This window comes from Saccopteryx bilineata, chromosome 5 (genome assembly GCF_036850765.1).
Source record: "Saccopteryx bilineata isolate mSacBil1 chromosome 5, mSacBil1_pri_phased_curated, whole genome shotgun sequence".
In the NCBI taxonomy this organism is placed as follows: domain Eukaryota; kingdom Metazoa; phylum Chordata; class Mammalia; order Chiroptera; family Emballonuridae; genus Saccopteryx; species Saccopteryx bilineata.
The window spans coordinates 104,414,724-104,429,644 of NC_089494.1; positions in this window are offsets into that span (position 1 = coordinate 104,414,724).

Below are 14,921 nucleotides of genomic sequence, written 5' to 3' on the forward strand. Positions count from 1 at the left end.
GTTTACTGAAGAAACAAACATGAAGGAATTAAAATGTAGTATTTTATCAAAGGTATAATGAGCTTTATTAAATGAATAAATAAATATTACAAGCATAGTTCCATCAAATTTTTTTCACCTATGGATGGAATAAACATTACTATGGGCGCTTAGAATACACTGTTGCACAGATGAACATTAAAAAAGAATAGGCTCTGGCTGGTTGGCTCAGCGGTAGAGTGTCGGCCTGGCGTGCAGGAGTCCCGGGTTCGATTCCCAGCCAGGGCACACAGGAGAGGCACCCATCTGCTTCTCCACCCCTCCCCCTCTCCTTCCTCTCTGTCTCTTTCTTCCCCTCCCGCAGCCGAGGCTCCATTGGAGCAAAGATGGCCTGGGTGCTGAGGATGTCTCTGTGGCCTCTGCCTCAGGTGCTAGAATGGCTCTGGATGCAACAGAGCAATGCCCCAGAGGGGCAGAGCATCACCCCCTGGTGGGCATGCCGGGTGGATCCCGGTTGGGTGCATTCGGGAGTCTGTCTGACTGCCTCTCCATTTCCAGCTTCGGAAAAATGAAAAAAATAATAATAAAGATTGTAAATTTGTGATTTCCACATTGGGCGGCTACCCAGGTGCCTGCCTGAGAAAGACCCCTGATTACAAGTGCCATTTTAACAACCAGCTCATGAAACTCAACAAAAAACTAGATATTAGTTCTACCAAACCAGTGCAAACCGGCGTGAACTGGCTTAATCCCACTGCTGGGTAAAACAAACAAACAAAAATACCAATTGTGTAACCACCATTTGGTGCCCAAATACCATCTGCTGGTTCGCCTGGCTTGGAGGGATGGTGTGGGGCTTACACATACAGACCAGCTTGCCGGCAATTGCTTACAGACGGCATTTGAAGGCAACTTTCTGAATTGGTGATGCAGAGCTAGAAAGCGCATACAATTTCATTTGTTCTCTTTGTACTGGCCTCTATGGCATTTGAATAACAGGGTCCTAGCACTTACTACAAAAGAGATTTCTCTCTCAAGCATTGCCGTGAACTTTGGAGGCCAGGGCAAGACAGCGTGGGGCAGTGAGGGGGCATCGAAGATCTGTATAACAGAGCCCTGGCCTGTAGGCAGTCTTGGTCGGCGAGGCGGACAGAGGGAATGTTATTCCTCAGGTGAAGAGAGGTGTCCAGGTCTGCCTTTCATTAGCTGGAGATGCTTTCTATTACTGGAAACCCAAGGCCCCCACCTGCAGGACAGACGCTTTTCAGCTAAGGTCTGACCTGAAGGCTCCTTGAGAGTCTGTGAGAACAGGTCAGAGAGAGAGTGCTGTCTTGTGGCCTATGAGTCTGTCGCTGAGACAAGGCCCAGACATTCATGCCACAACCTTCCCCCAACTTCCCCTTTACTGTGCTCCACACAACCCTTTCAGTTCTTCATATTACAGTAAGTGTGCTATCAGTGGTCTCCCCAAGTGGCTTTCAGGAGGGGCTGTTGATAGGTATTAGTTAGGCTTGCTTGTGACATGGTGCAGTGAGGCAGCCTGGGGAGTGGAACGGCTAAAAGGAAGCCAGGATTCGGGATCAGGAGGTCCAGTCCCCTGCTGTGCTGTGTGCCCTTGGGCAAGCCCTTGACCCTCACTGGCTGTCACTTAACCCCTTTACTGAGAAAAGAAGGGGAAGGGTCAAGTGATCTTCAAAATGAATGACCAGAGGGTGTGGCTTCCCTCACCTCCTCTTCCAGCAGCACGTCCTGTCCTGTCCATGGCCAGTTCCCCAGGACTCACTTTCCAGCAAGGTGTCTGCAGTCTTTCCCAGATGCTGCCTGCCCGGGGGAGCGAGCTCTCATTGGAAGTCACCCCACACACCTTTCCTCGATCAGCACAAACCCTTGCTTGAATTGATGAGTTGAAGACCACCAGCCCGGGCTGCTCTGGCAACAGACAGTTGTTTATTGGAACAGAACACCAGGCTTTCAATTCACATCAGTCTGGGCCCTTGGATTTGCATGATCACATATTCAGAGACAGGCACCTGCACCCAAAGATCCCCGGACACCCTCCTGCTCCGCCAAGCCAGCCCCAGCTGCTGCAAGCCCTGTTTAGATGAGGCCTGCCGGGAGCGGAGCCTGGCCACTGAGGTGCAGCTGTGGAGGTGGCTGAGGCTGCCACAAGGGAGGGCCCCCTGGCTGGCCTGTCACAGCTCCTCCCAGGACAGCTGAGAAGGGTATGAGGCCCCGAGGAGCCTCCTCCCTCATAGGTTGGGACATTCTAAGCCTGTTTTTTATTCTCACCCAGCTTCAGAGCCAGGTCCTGGTGACACTCAGCCTCCACACTAGAGAAACCTTCCTGAGGCCCCTGGCTTCCCTCAAGAGAGAGACTCAAATGCAGACGGGTCTCCATGAAGATTTCATAGAAGCACAGAATCCATGGTTAACTGCAGGGTTTTAAAAGTCACAACATTACAAGTTGTGTGACCCTAGGCTTTCAGAGCTCTGTTCCTCCTCTGAGAATAGCAATACCACCTACCTCACTGGGCCGCTGTAAGAATTAAATAAATACATGTCAAGTGCTTGGAACAGGGCCTGGCACACTGTAAATGCTGGAGGAATCTTCACCATTATCATTGTCATTAACTTGGTCGACGGAGGTAAGATGTGGAAGGCAGCTGGGAAAAGGCAATTTAAATTCATCACTGAAAAGCAATGCTCCTATTTAAGTATCAAAATCTTCCTTGTTATTTAGATAGAATGATTTATCTGTGCACTGGGTGTTATAAAATGTAAGGTAATCTCTCATGAGAGATTACATTTTTAGAAGTGGGATGGGACAGTGGGAGGGCTGTGTCTGCCTGTGCCAGAGCTGACAGCCACATCCCTCAGGTGTTCTGGTGGCTGTCCCCATAGCGTGACATGCCTTCAGCTCTGAACAAAAAAAAACTAAAGAACAGAGAAGTTCAATCATCTGTCCCCAATGTGGTATTTAAAACCAGATCTACCTGAAACAAAAGCCTTAGCTGTTTCTGCCTCTCTGTCCATCAGGCAGGGTGCTGGGCAGGCATTCTGGAAGAGACTGGATATAGGATGTGGCCCCACAGACAAGGCACCAGCATCCTGATAGGAACATCTGATGTTGCATGCAAGGGCTGGAATATAGTTGAGAAAAAGATCCCAGCAATCAAAGAAAAAATTAGAAAGTCAAAACAAGAATCTAATAGACAATGAACAATAGTTCTAGGAAAAGAGAGAATGGAAGAGAGGAGATCAAAGAACTACAGCACCATTTCCCAGAACCAAAAGGCATGAGACCCTGACTGAAGAGTATTTGCTAAGGACACAGAACACTTGGGAGACAGGGATGCACAACCATGAAATTTCCTACCATCAGGGATAAAGATTCTAGAGGCTTCCAGAAAATAGAAATAAGATATATCCAAAGCACTGGACCCAGGATGGCACTGGAGTTCACACCAGCAACACTGGAGACAAGAAAAGCAAATGAAGCAACACTCCTACAGCACCAAGTGAAAACCATTCCCCACCTGGATCTCAAAACCAAGACAGCATCACTCAATGGGAGTAAAATAGTCGGTTCGAAAAGAAAGAAAGTAAAGAAAAGAATGTTTTCAAAAGATTTACTTCCCCTGTGTCCTTTCTGAGGACACTTTTGGAAGACGTGCTCCATCAAAATTAAGTAGTAACTCAATGGTGTGCTGTAGCCGATTCTTCCCAGCCCGTCAGAGTGTGATGATTAATTTCAGGTCAACTTGACTAGACCCAGGGGTGCCCAGATTAAATGTTATTCCTGGGTGTGTCCATGAGGATGTTTCTGGATGAGATTAGCATTTGAACTGGTGGACTCAGTGAAGTGCCTGGCCCTCCCTGGCATGGTGAGCATCATCCAATCTGGGAAGGCCTGAGAACAGAGGCAGAGGAAGGAAGATTTCACCTTTTGCTTCCTGGATGCTTGCTGAGCTGGGACATTGGTCTTCTTCTGCCCTCTGGTTGGGGTGTAAACTGTTGCCCCCTGGCTCTAGGCCTTCAGACTCAGAATGGAATTACACCACCAGCTTTCCTGATTCTGCAGCTTACAGAAGGCATGTGGTGGGAATTCTCACCCTCCATAACCACATGAGCTGGTTCTTATAATAAATCTCTTCAGATAGATAGATAGAAATCAAGAGATTTGTTTTGAGGAATTTGTATATATTCATGTGTTGTGTTTCTCTGGAGAACCCTGACTAATACACCAAGTTTAACAACAATCATTGGTCACTTAAAAGCAACCAAGGTAGAAATAACCACAAAAAACACAACATTGAAAACTGGGGCTTCCTCCCTCCTCAACCCCCAGGTAGTTGTTAAACATTTATTATTACATTCATGGGAATAAACCAGACAGAGAAAGACAAGGACTCCTGGAAATAGGAATCCCACCTAGGGGAAAAGCGAAGTGAGTCCCAAAGGTGAGGAGGAGAAAATTCGTGACAGCTGAGAAAGTGAATAGAGAGTTCTAGAAAAACATCTCCCAAAAAGGGCACTAGGAAGACTAATAAATGTTCTAATAGTTTCAACCACATTGAAAAATATTTTTAAACTCCAGTAGAGATTGAAAGTTATATTATTAGTAATAGGTACAAATGAAAATACAAAAAACAAAAGGACAATTATTAACTACAGGGAAAATAAAATGTTTCACAGAAAAAGATTTATAACTGTAGTACACTATTTGGCTCTGTTGTGAACAATGTCTATATAGTTATAGTGATATAAATACCAAATGTTGATCTAATTAAAACTGTTATATAACTATCAATAGAATATAAGGAGGAGAATTGGATAAAGTAGCAGAACACTCTAATTCTACAGATTAAAAAAATAGATAAAATTTAATATGGAAAAAATGCTATATAAGCATGTTAAATAGAAACAAGAAGACAACAATCTGAAGAAGCAAGTAGAAAAAAATTGTAACTGGTTACCTCCGAGAATATAGGTAATGGAGGTTGGCAGGGGTCAGGCAGTAAACCGTCATTTCCCTCATAGTACTATATTACTCTTTAATGTGCCCCTAATTACTTTACACAAACAAGCAGAGGAGGTAGCATGGGTATGGTTAGAATGATCTCAGCCTCAGCTCTGAAGCTGGGATGAAGAGCAAGACAGAGTGAACTGGGGGAAGAAGAGAGCCCTCACTGCCTTGTGTTCCAGATCTGTGAAAGGAAAGAGGGGAACAACCACAAAGGAAAAAAGAAATGAAAAGGGCAGGCACAATAAACTACCTTGGAGTCAGTCAGCTGGGATTCTCCAAAATTGAGTCAGCTTCTCTCTGAACTGTTTCCAAACAAGGCTGCTAGCTATAAAACTCAGAATTCAGTGGATAAAAAGTATTGTTGACAATAATGTAAAACACATGATACAAAAGTGTCCAACCATAAGGAATGGCTTAAATAAAAATAGTATATCCATATATGGAATACTGGGCAGACATTTGAAAGGGTGCTTAAAAGGCTATTAAATGACATGGAAAGGCATTTATAGGCTATTCAATTTAAAGGGAATAAGAGGGAGAAAGAGAGTGTACAGCAGCATATGGAGTATGTCTTTTTGATTAAAATTACATACACACACAAATAAAAATTATACATATAGACTTATGCACAGGAAAAAGACAAGAATACAACTGATAATGTTTATTTTACTGTACTTTGTCTATATTTTTAGCTTACATTGACCATACATTCCTCTTGTAATAAGAAAACAATAAAAGGTGCGCTCTTGTTCTACATTTTAAGTTAATAAAAGCAATGGCACAATCTCGGCTACAACCTCCTCACCCACTCTTGTCTCTCACTCCCAAGCCATTTACCACCCAGATAGAAGAGGGCACTCTTCCCCAGTAATAGATGAATATAGTGGTTAACTTCCCCAGCCACCTCTGCTCTGGGATAAATTCTGTCACTGACGCTCATGCAGCATGGTTACATACAAAACCTTTACCCACATTTCAACTTTTATTGCAATGCATTTAAATTAAAAAAGATTGACACAGTAAAAGAGTGTGACAATCATTTGCATTCAAGTTGGCCAACCTCCCTCCATCAGCAGAGCTTCAGGAACTGTTTTGATATCAAAAAAAATTTTGTAACAGTCCAAATTTGGTCATCTCCTTCTAAAGCTGTCAGGCAACAAACAGACATCCAAATGCAATGTGCCAAAACACTGGTTTCTAAGTTAAAACAGAGCTCTTAATTTGGTCAACACAGTAACTAAAAGGAGTTACTCCCTCTCCACTGGGGAGAATATAAACTAATACAAACATTCAGGAAAACAGTTTGGAAGCCTGCATTTAAATCTCAACAAATTGATCCAGTAATCTCTCTGCTGGAAATATATTCTAAGGAAATAATAAAAATGCAGGGAAGGCCTGACCTGTGGTGGCGCAGTGGATAAAGCGTCGACCTGGAAATGCTGAGGTCGCCGGTTCAAAACCCTGGGCTTGCCTGGTCAAGGCACATATGGGAGTTGATGCTTCCAGCTCCTCCCCCCTTCTCTCTCTCTCCCTCCCTCCCTCTCTCTCTCTCTCTCTCTCCCCCTCTCCTCTCTAAAATGAATAAATAAAAAAAAAATTAAAAAATTAAAAAAAAAAAAATGCAGGGAAAAAGACATTGCCATGTTATTTATAATGCAGATGAAGTATTTAATCCCAAGGGTGGGATATTATATGGTCTTTAAAAAACATGTTTGCAAATAGTTTTAATTAAAATACAAGAAAATGCTTATGATATCCTGGTGGTTGAAAAAAATGGGTGTTCAATTGTATAATCTTAAATATTTAAAGAAAATGCATAGCATGAAAGCAATACATCAAAACATTAATCATGGTTATCTTGGAATGGTAGACTTATGAATAATTTCCATTATCTTTATCTAGACATTGTATGTTTTCTATAGTAATAGCTGAGAGATTGAATGACATCCCAAATTCACACACTATAGTAAGTGGTAATGTTGCTTTAAATCATACATTCAGAGGTGTGCTCATAAACAGGCTCTCTAGAAAACAAGGAAACAGAAAAGTACTTTGATTGTCACTTCCCTGGTGTCAGTATTCCCACTGTGGCCAATTGCAAGCTACAAACAGCCTGCCTCACACAGGTAGACTGGAGCAGGGAAGGGATAAAGGAACACCAAGGGCAAAGGTAAAATTAAGAATGAATTACTCTATTTCTTTGTGGGGGGGGGGGTTAGCCTACAGTCAAACCACTCTGAATGTGCCCAATCTCATCTCATTTGATCTCGGAAGCAAGGTCTGGCCTGATTAATACTCGGATGGGAGACCTTTATTGGTCAATCCCTCCACTCTCCTCACCCAGCTCCCCTACCCACAGCTGTCAGCTTGCTCCCTATGTAAGAGTCTGTCTCTATTTTGCTTGTTCATTTTGTTCATTAGTTTCCACTTATGAGTGAAATCATATGGTCTTGTCTTTCTCTGACTGGCTTATTTCACTTAGCATAATGCTCTCCAGGCCTATCCTTGCTGTTGCAAAAAAAAAAAAACCTCACAGATACAAACAATAGGGTGATGATTGTGGGGAGAGGAGGGGAGGTGGATGAGGACATGGAGGGGATAAATGTTGATGAATAGACATGACTTAGGAGGTGGTGAACACACAATACCGTGTATAGAGATGTGTTGTAGAATTCGACACCTGAAACCTACATAATTATGTTAACCAGTATCAGCCCAATAAATTCAACTTTTAAAAATATAAATAAAAAATAAAGGTAAATAGCCTTTGCTTCCCCCCAAATTAAAACCTAGCTTCCCAGAACAGGCAGAGTTCTGCTACTGAGCTGAGCGTGGGCACACAGTACTGCCCAGCCAGTAGAGCCAAGGCTAGCAGCCGTTCCACAAGCAGGCTCCTCCTGCAAGGGTGGGGCGAAAGCCCAGAAACAGGCAGAGACCCGCAGCTGAGCAAAGGTGCTCACCACTGCTCTCAGGGCCAAGCATAACGCCACCCATGGGAGCAGGGCAAAGGCCAAGGCCACAAAGGTTTGTGCACCCGAGCAAATGATCACAGCCACTCCCGTGAAGGAGAGATGGAAACCACAGCAACAGCCCCAGTGGGCAGGCACTGGCAACGCCCAAACCCTGCCCTAGGCAGCAACAGAAGAGGGGGCGACAGGCCTGCAGAAAGACCATACCTAGGGAACAGAGGCCATACCCAGTGGACTCCAGAGGCCAAAACCTTCCTTTACACAGAAAAAATGCAAAGGCAGAGAAATGCAACACAAATGAACCAAGAGAAATCCCCAGAAAAGGATCTAAATGAATCAGATATAACCAAATTACCAGATGCAGAGTTTAAAATAATGATTGTTAGGAAGCTCAAAGATATTAGAACAACAATAAATGGTCATTATGAACATCTAAATAAAGAGATAGCAAATATAAAAAAGGACATGGAAATAATAAAAAAGAATCAGTCAGAAATGACAAATATAATATCTGAAATAAAGAACACAATGGAAGGAATTAAAAGCAGGATGGATGAAGTGGAGAATCGAATCAGTGAGTTAGAGGACATGATAAATAAAGGCATGGAAGCAGAGCAGAAAAAAGAAAAGAGACTCAAAAAGTCTGAGGAAACTCTAAGAGCTCTGTGACAACATGAAGAGAAATAACATCCGCATCATAGAGGTTCCTGAAGAAGAAGAGAAAAAACAAGGAATAGAGACTTTTCAAGCATATCATAGCTGAAAACTTCCCTCAATTAAGGCAGGAAAACATCTCACATATTCAGGAAGCACAGAGAACTCCATGAAGAAGAAACCCAAAGAAATCAACACCAAGACACATCATAATTAAAATACCAAACCTAAGTGATAAAGAGAAAATATTAAAAGCTACTAGAGAAAAAAAGACTATCACCTACAAAGGAGCCCCCATAAGGATGACTTCTGACTTCTCAACAGAAACACTTGAGGCCAGAAGGAAATGGCAAGAAATATTCAAAGTAATGCAGAACAAGAGCCTACAACCAAGACTACTTTATCCAGCAAGGCTATCATTTAAAATTGAAGGAGAAATAAAAAGCTTTACAGACAAAAAAATCTCAAGGAATTCACTACAACCAAACCAAGGCTGCAAGAAATGCTAAGGGTCCTGTTGTAAACAGATCAAAGGAGAAAAAGAATATAGCAAAAGAGGAATAGAGTTTTAAAGAATAAAATGGCAATAAACAATTACATATCAATAATAACCTTAAATGTAAATGGATTAAATAATCCAATCAAAAGACATAGGGTAGCTGTGTGGATAAGACAACAGGACCCATACATATGCTGTCTACAAGAGACACAGCTTAAATCAAAAGATGCACATAGACTGAAGATAAAAGGATGAAGACAAATATTTCACATAAATGAAAATGAAAAAAAAGCTGGGGTAGCAATACTTATATCAAATTGGACTTTAAAACAAAGACTATAGTTAGAGATAAAGAAGGTCACTACATAATGATAAAGGGAGCAATCCAAAAGGAAGATATAACTGTTATAAATATCTATGCACCTAATATAGGAGCATCTAAATATATAAAGCAGACTATGATGGATTTAAAGGGTGAGGTCAACAGCAATACTATAATAGTAGGGGATTTCAATACCCCATTAACATCATTAGATAGATCCTCAAGAAAGAAAATTAACAAAGAAACAGCAGACTTAAAGGACATATTAGATCAACTCGATTTAATAGATATCTTCAGAACCTATCACCCTAAGACAGCAGAATATACATTCTTTTCAAGCGCTCATGGTACATTCCCTAGAATAGACCACATGTTAGGGCACAAAAGTGGTCTCAACAAATTTAAGAAGATTGAAATCATATCGAGCACTTTCTCTGATCACAATGGCATGAAACTAGAAATCAACCACAACAGAAAAACAGAAAAATACTCAAACACTTGGAAACTAAATAGCATGTTATTAAATAATGAATGGGTATACAATGAGATCAAAGAAGAAATTGAAAAATTCCTAGAAACTAATGATAATGAGCATACATCAACTCAAAATTTATGGGACACAGCAAAAGTAATCCTGAGAGGGAAGTTTATAGTATTACAGGCATACCTCAAGAAGCTAGAAAAAGCTCAAATAAACAACTTGACCCTACATCTAAAAGAACTAGAAAAAGAACAGCAAGTAAAGCCCAGAGCTAGTAGAAAAAAGAAAATAATTAAGATCAGAGCAGAAATAAATGACATAGAGGCTAAAGAAACAATACAGAGGATCAGTGAAACCAGGAGCTGGTTCTTTGAAAAGGTAAACAAGATCAATGAACCTTTAACCAGACTCACCAGGAAAAAAAGAGAGATGACTCAAATAAATAAAATTAGAAATGAGAGTGGAGAAATAACAACTGACACAACAGAAATACAAAATATTGTAAGAAAATACTATGAAGAACTGTACGCCAAAAAACTAGACAACCTAGATGAAATGGACAAATTCCTTGAAACATATAATATTTTAAAAATCAATCTGGAAGAATCAGAAAACCTAAACAAACCAATTACAACAAATGAGATTGTAACAGTTATCAAAAAACTCCCAAAAAAGAAAAGTCCTGGGCCTGATGGCTTCACAAGTGAATTCTACCAAATATTCAAAGAACTAACTCCTATCCTTCTCAAGCTATTTCAAAAAATTCAAGAGGAAGGAAGACTTCTAAGCTCCTTTTATGAGGCGAGCATAATTCTGATTCCAAAACCAGGCAAGGACAACACAAAAAAAGAAAATTATAGGCCAATATCCCTGATGAATTTAGATGCAAAAATCCTCAACAAAATATTAGCAAACCAGATCCAGCAATATATGAAAAAAATCATACACCATGATCAAGTGGGGTTTATTCTTGGGAGGCAAGGCTGGTACAATATTTGCAAATCAATATGATTCATCACATAAACAAAAGAAAGGAGAAAAACCACATGATAATTTCAATAGATGCAGAAAAAGCATTTGAAAAATCCAGCACCCATTCATGATCAAAACTCTCAGCAAAGTGGGAATACAGGGAACATACCTCAACATGATAAAGGCCATCTATGACAAACCCACAGCCAACATCATAATCAATGGGAAAAAATTAAAAGCAAACCCCTTAAGATCAGGAACAAGACAGGGGGCCCCCTTTCACCACTCTTATTCAACATAGTTCTGGAAGTCCTAGCCACAGCAATCAGACAAGAAAAAGAAATAAAAGGCATCCAAATTGGAAAAGAAGAAGTAAAACTATCATTATTTGCAGATGATATGATATTGTATATAGAAAACCCTAAAGTTGCAGTCAAAAAACTACTAGACCTGATAAATGAATTCAGCAAGGTGGCAGGATATAAAATCAATATTCAGAAATCAGAGGCATAATTTTATACTAACAATGAACTGTCAGAAAGAGAAATTAAGGAATCGATCCCCTTTACCATTGCAACCAAAAAAATAAAGTAACTAGGAATAAATTTAATCAGGGAGATTAAAGACTTTTACTTGGAAAATTATAAAACATTGATAAAAGAAATCAGGGAAGATACAAACAAGTGGAGGCATATACCATGCTCATGGTTAGAAAGAATAAACATCATTAAAATGTCTATATTACCCAAAGCAATTTATAAATTCAATGCAATACTGATTAAAATACCAATAACTTACTTCAAAGATATAGAACACATATTCCAAAACTTTATATGGAACCAAAAGAGAACACGAATAGCCTCAGCAATCTTGAAAAGGAAGAATAAAGCAGGAGGTATCACACTTTCGGATATCAAGTTATATTATAAGGCCACTGTACTCAAAACTGCCTGGTACTGGCATAAGAACAGGCATATAGATCAATGGAACAGAACTGAGAACCCAGAAATAAACCCACAGCTTTATGGACAACTGATATTTGACAAAGGAGGTAAGAGCATACAATGGAGTAAAGACAGTCTCTTCAACAAATGGTGTTGGGAAAATTGGACAGCTACCTGCAAAAAAAAATGAAACTAGACCACCAACTTACATCATTCACAAAAATAAACTCAAAATGGATAAAAGACTTAAATGTAAGCCGTAAAACCATAAGCATCTTAGAAGAAAACATAGGCAGTAAGCTCTCTGACATCTCTTGCAGCAATATATTTGTTGATTTGTCTCCACAGGCAAGTGAAATAAAAGACAGGATAAACAAATGGGACTTTATCAAACTTAAAAGCTTCTGCACAGCTAAAAACAATAAGAACAGAATAAAAAGACAAACTACACAATGGGAAAATATATTTGACAATGCATCTGATAAGGGGTTAATAACCAAAATTTATAAAGAACTTATAAAACTTAATACCAGGAAGACAAACAATACAATCCAAAAGTGGGCAAAAGAAATGAATAGACACTTCTCCAAAGAGGACATACAGATGGCCAATAGGCATATGAAAAAATGCTCAACATCACTAATCATTAGAGAAATGCAAATTAAAACCACAATGAGATATCACCTCACACCAGTCAGAATGGCACTCATCAATAAAACAACACAGAATAAGTGCTGGTGAGGATGTGGAGAAAAGGGAACCCTCCTGCACTGCTGGTGGGAATGCAGACTGGTACAGCCACTGTGGAAAACAGTATGGAGATTCCTCAAGAAATTAAAAATCGAACTGCCTTTTGACCCAGCTATACCACTGTTAGGAATATACCCCAAGAACACCATAGCACTGTTTGAAAAGAAGAAATGCACCCCCACATTTATGGCAGCATTGTTCAAAATAGCGAAGATCTGGAAACAGCCCAAGTGTCCATCAGAGGATGAGTGGATTAAAAAGCTTTGGTATATATATACTGTGGAATACTACTCAGCCATAAGAAATGTTGACATTGGATCTTTTACAACAACATGGATGGACCATGATAACATTATACTGAGCGAAATAAGTAAATCAGAAAAAACTAACAACTATATGATTCCATACATAGGTGGAACATAAAAATGAGACTCAGAGACATGGACAACAGTGTTGGGGTTACAGGGTGGGGTGGAGGAGAGGAAGGGCACAAAGAAAATCAGTTAGAAGGTGAAGGAAGACAATTTTATCAATGTCACCCCATTAAAATTAATCCAAAAAAAAAAAAAAAACCTAGCTTCCCTATCTCAAATAAAATACTTTCTCCAAAAAAACAAAAAAACCTGAGTTACTCTAAGCATATTACCCAACACCCCCCAAACCTCACCCCTACCTCTGGCTTCCCCTTCCACTGTTGGAATTCAGTTAATGAGAGTCCCTTGTATCTATAGTCAGAGTAAGGTTTTTTCCAGTCCCAACGATAGATTCCAAACAGCTGAAAGGTCCAAAAGCCAAGACAAGCCAAAATGGGTTAAAAGCTGAGATCGTCACAGGTACAACCGAAGAGCAAAGAGTAAGGAGTCAGTTACGTGGTAGAGACCAGCTGCCTTCTATTTTATTCAATCCAGGATGGGTGGTGGGATGTAGGGTTGTTTAAGCTTTAGAATCACATGGGGAGGGTGCTTGGTAGAGACAGGCAGATCACAGGCCCACAGTCTTTGTTTCTGATTCACTGTAGGTCTGAGGCAGGGCCAGAGAATGTGCATTTGTAACAAGCTCCCAGGTGAGACCTGCGGTGAGGACCCACAGACCACATTTTGAGAACCATAGCCTGATGGTTCAAGTTACCAGCAAAAAACAAGGATCGTTTTAGCAGAGAAGTAGGTGGGCAGAGTCTACATGTAGATTAGGAAGAAGGGAAACAGGTTCTGTTCCTTTGAACACTCAATTACGATGGTTTTCAAGACATGACTTAATAATTTACAAACGCCCACAGTAATTTTATTTTTATCAGATTGAATATATATTTAGGAGCCACTGCAAACTTTCACCAGCCTTCAGCCTAGCTTAGTAAGAGAAGAAAATTTTAAATGATTTTGCATAATTTACATGTGCAGGATATAGCTGAACCTCCTAGGAAGAATGAAACTATTAGAAACCAGAACTCAGAGTCTGTTGCCCCATACTTCTTGGCCTGAGAAAGTGTGGATTTCTCTTGGTAGCAATCATAGGTCTGCTAATGTTACTGTGGTTTGTTGCCTACATTCATAATTAAAGGACATGCCAATTTTCAATTAGAGAAATTCAGAATTTTAAACATGGACTCCTTGGGGGGTCCATGGATCCCAGTTTAAGTCAGGTTTAACAAATCTAAAGAAATCTTTATGCCACTCAAATTGACATTGTCATCTTATTTTTTATATTCCTTTTTATAAATATGGCTGCATGATTTCTTGCCTTTTTTTTAACTACTAATGGGTTTTATTTGTGGTTCAAGTAATTACGGGAGGATCTACAATACAAAACAAAAAAGACATTCACATTCATGTTTCAACAAGAGTTAGCAAATGTCATTAGATCCGATCTAATTTCTAAACAATATAAAACATTATTGCTTTTTAAAAAAAATGTGTTTTCACCCATAAGCCCTTTTTTTTTCAGAATCATAAACTCAAAGCAATCTTGCCTGTAGGGTGCTGCAGCAAATCCCACTCAGTGCTAACTGCAAAACACTGTTGGCTCCTTTGTCCACATTCCATTTCTTTCCCTGATAGGTCTTAATTAATGCCCTGTCTCTCCTACCCCCAGAAAAACCATTACACACAAAAACATTTTCTCTTTTGAAAAACCAAAAGCTAATAACAACCTTCTCTGTCATAGAGGCAAAGGTAAGAAGAAATTCCCAGTGTTTATTCTTCTCCCAGACTCCTCAAAAGCACAGGGACATATTGTGATGACCGAAAGTTAAATTTCTACTTCTAAATATCGTGGGCATCTCTGCAGAGCACACAGTGCCAGCCCCATTCACGGTGTTTCCTTGAATTC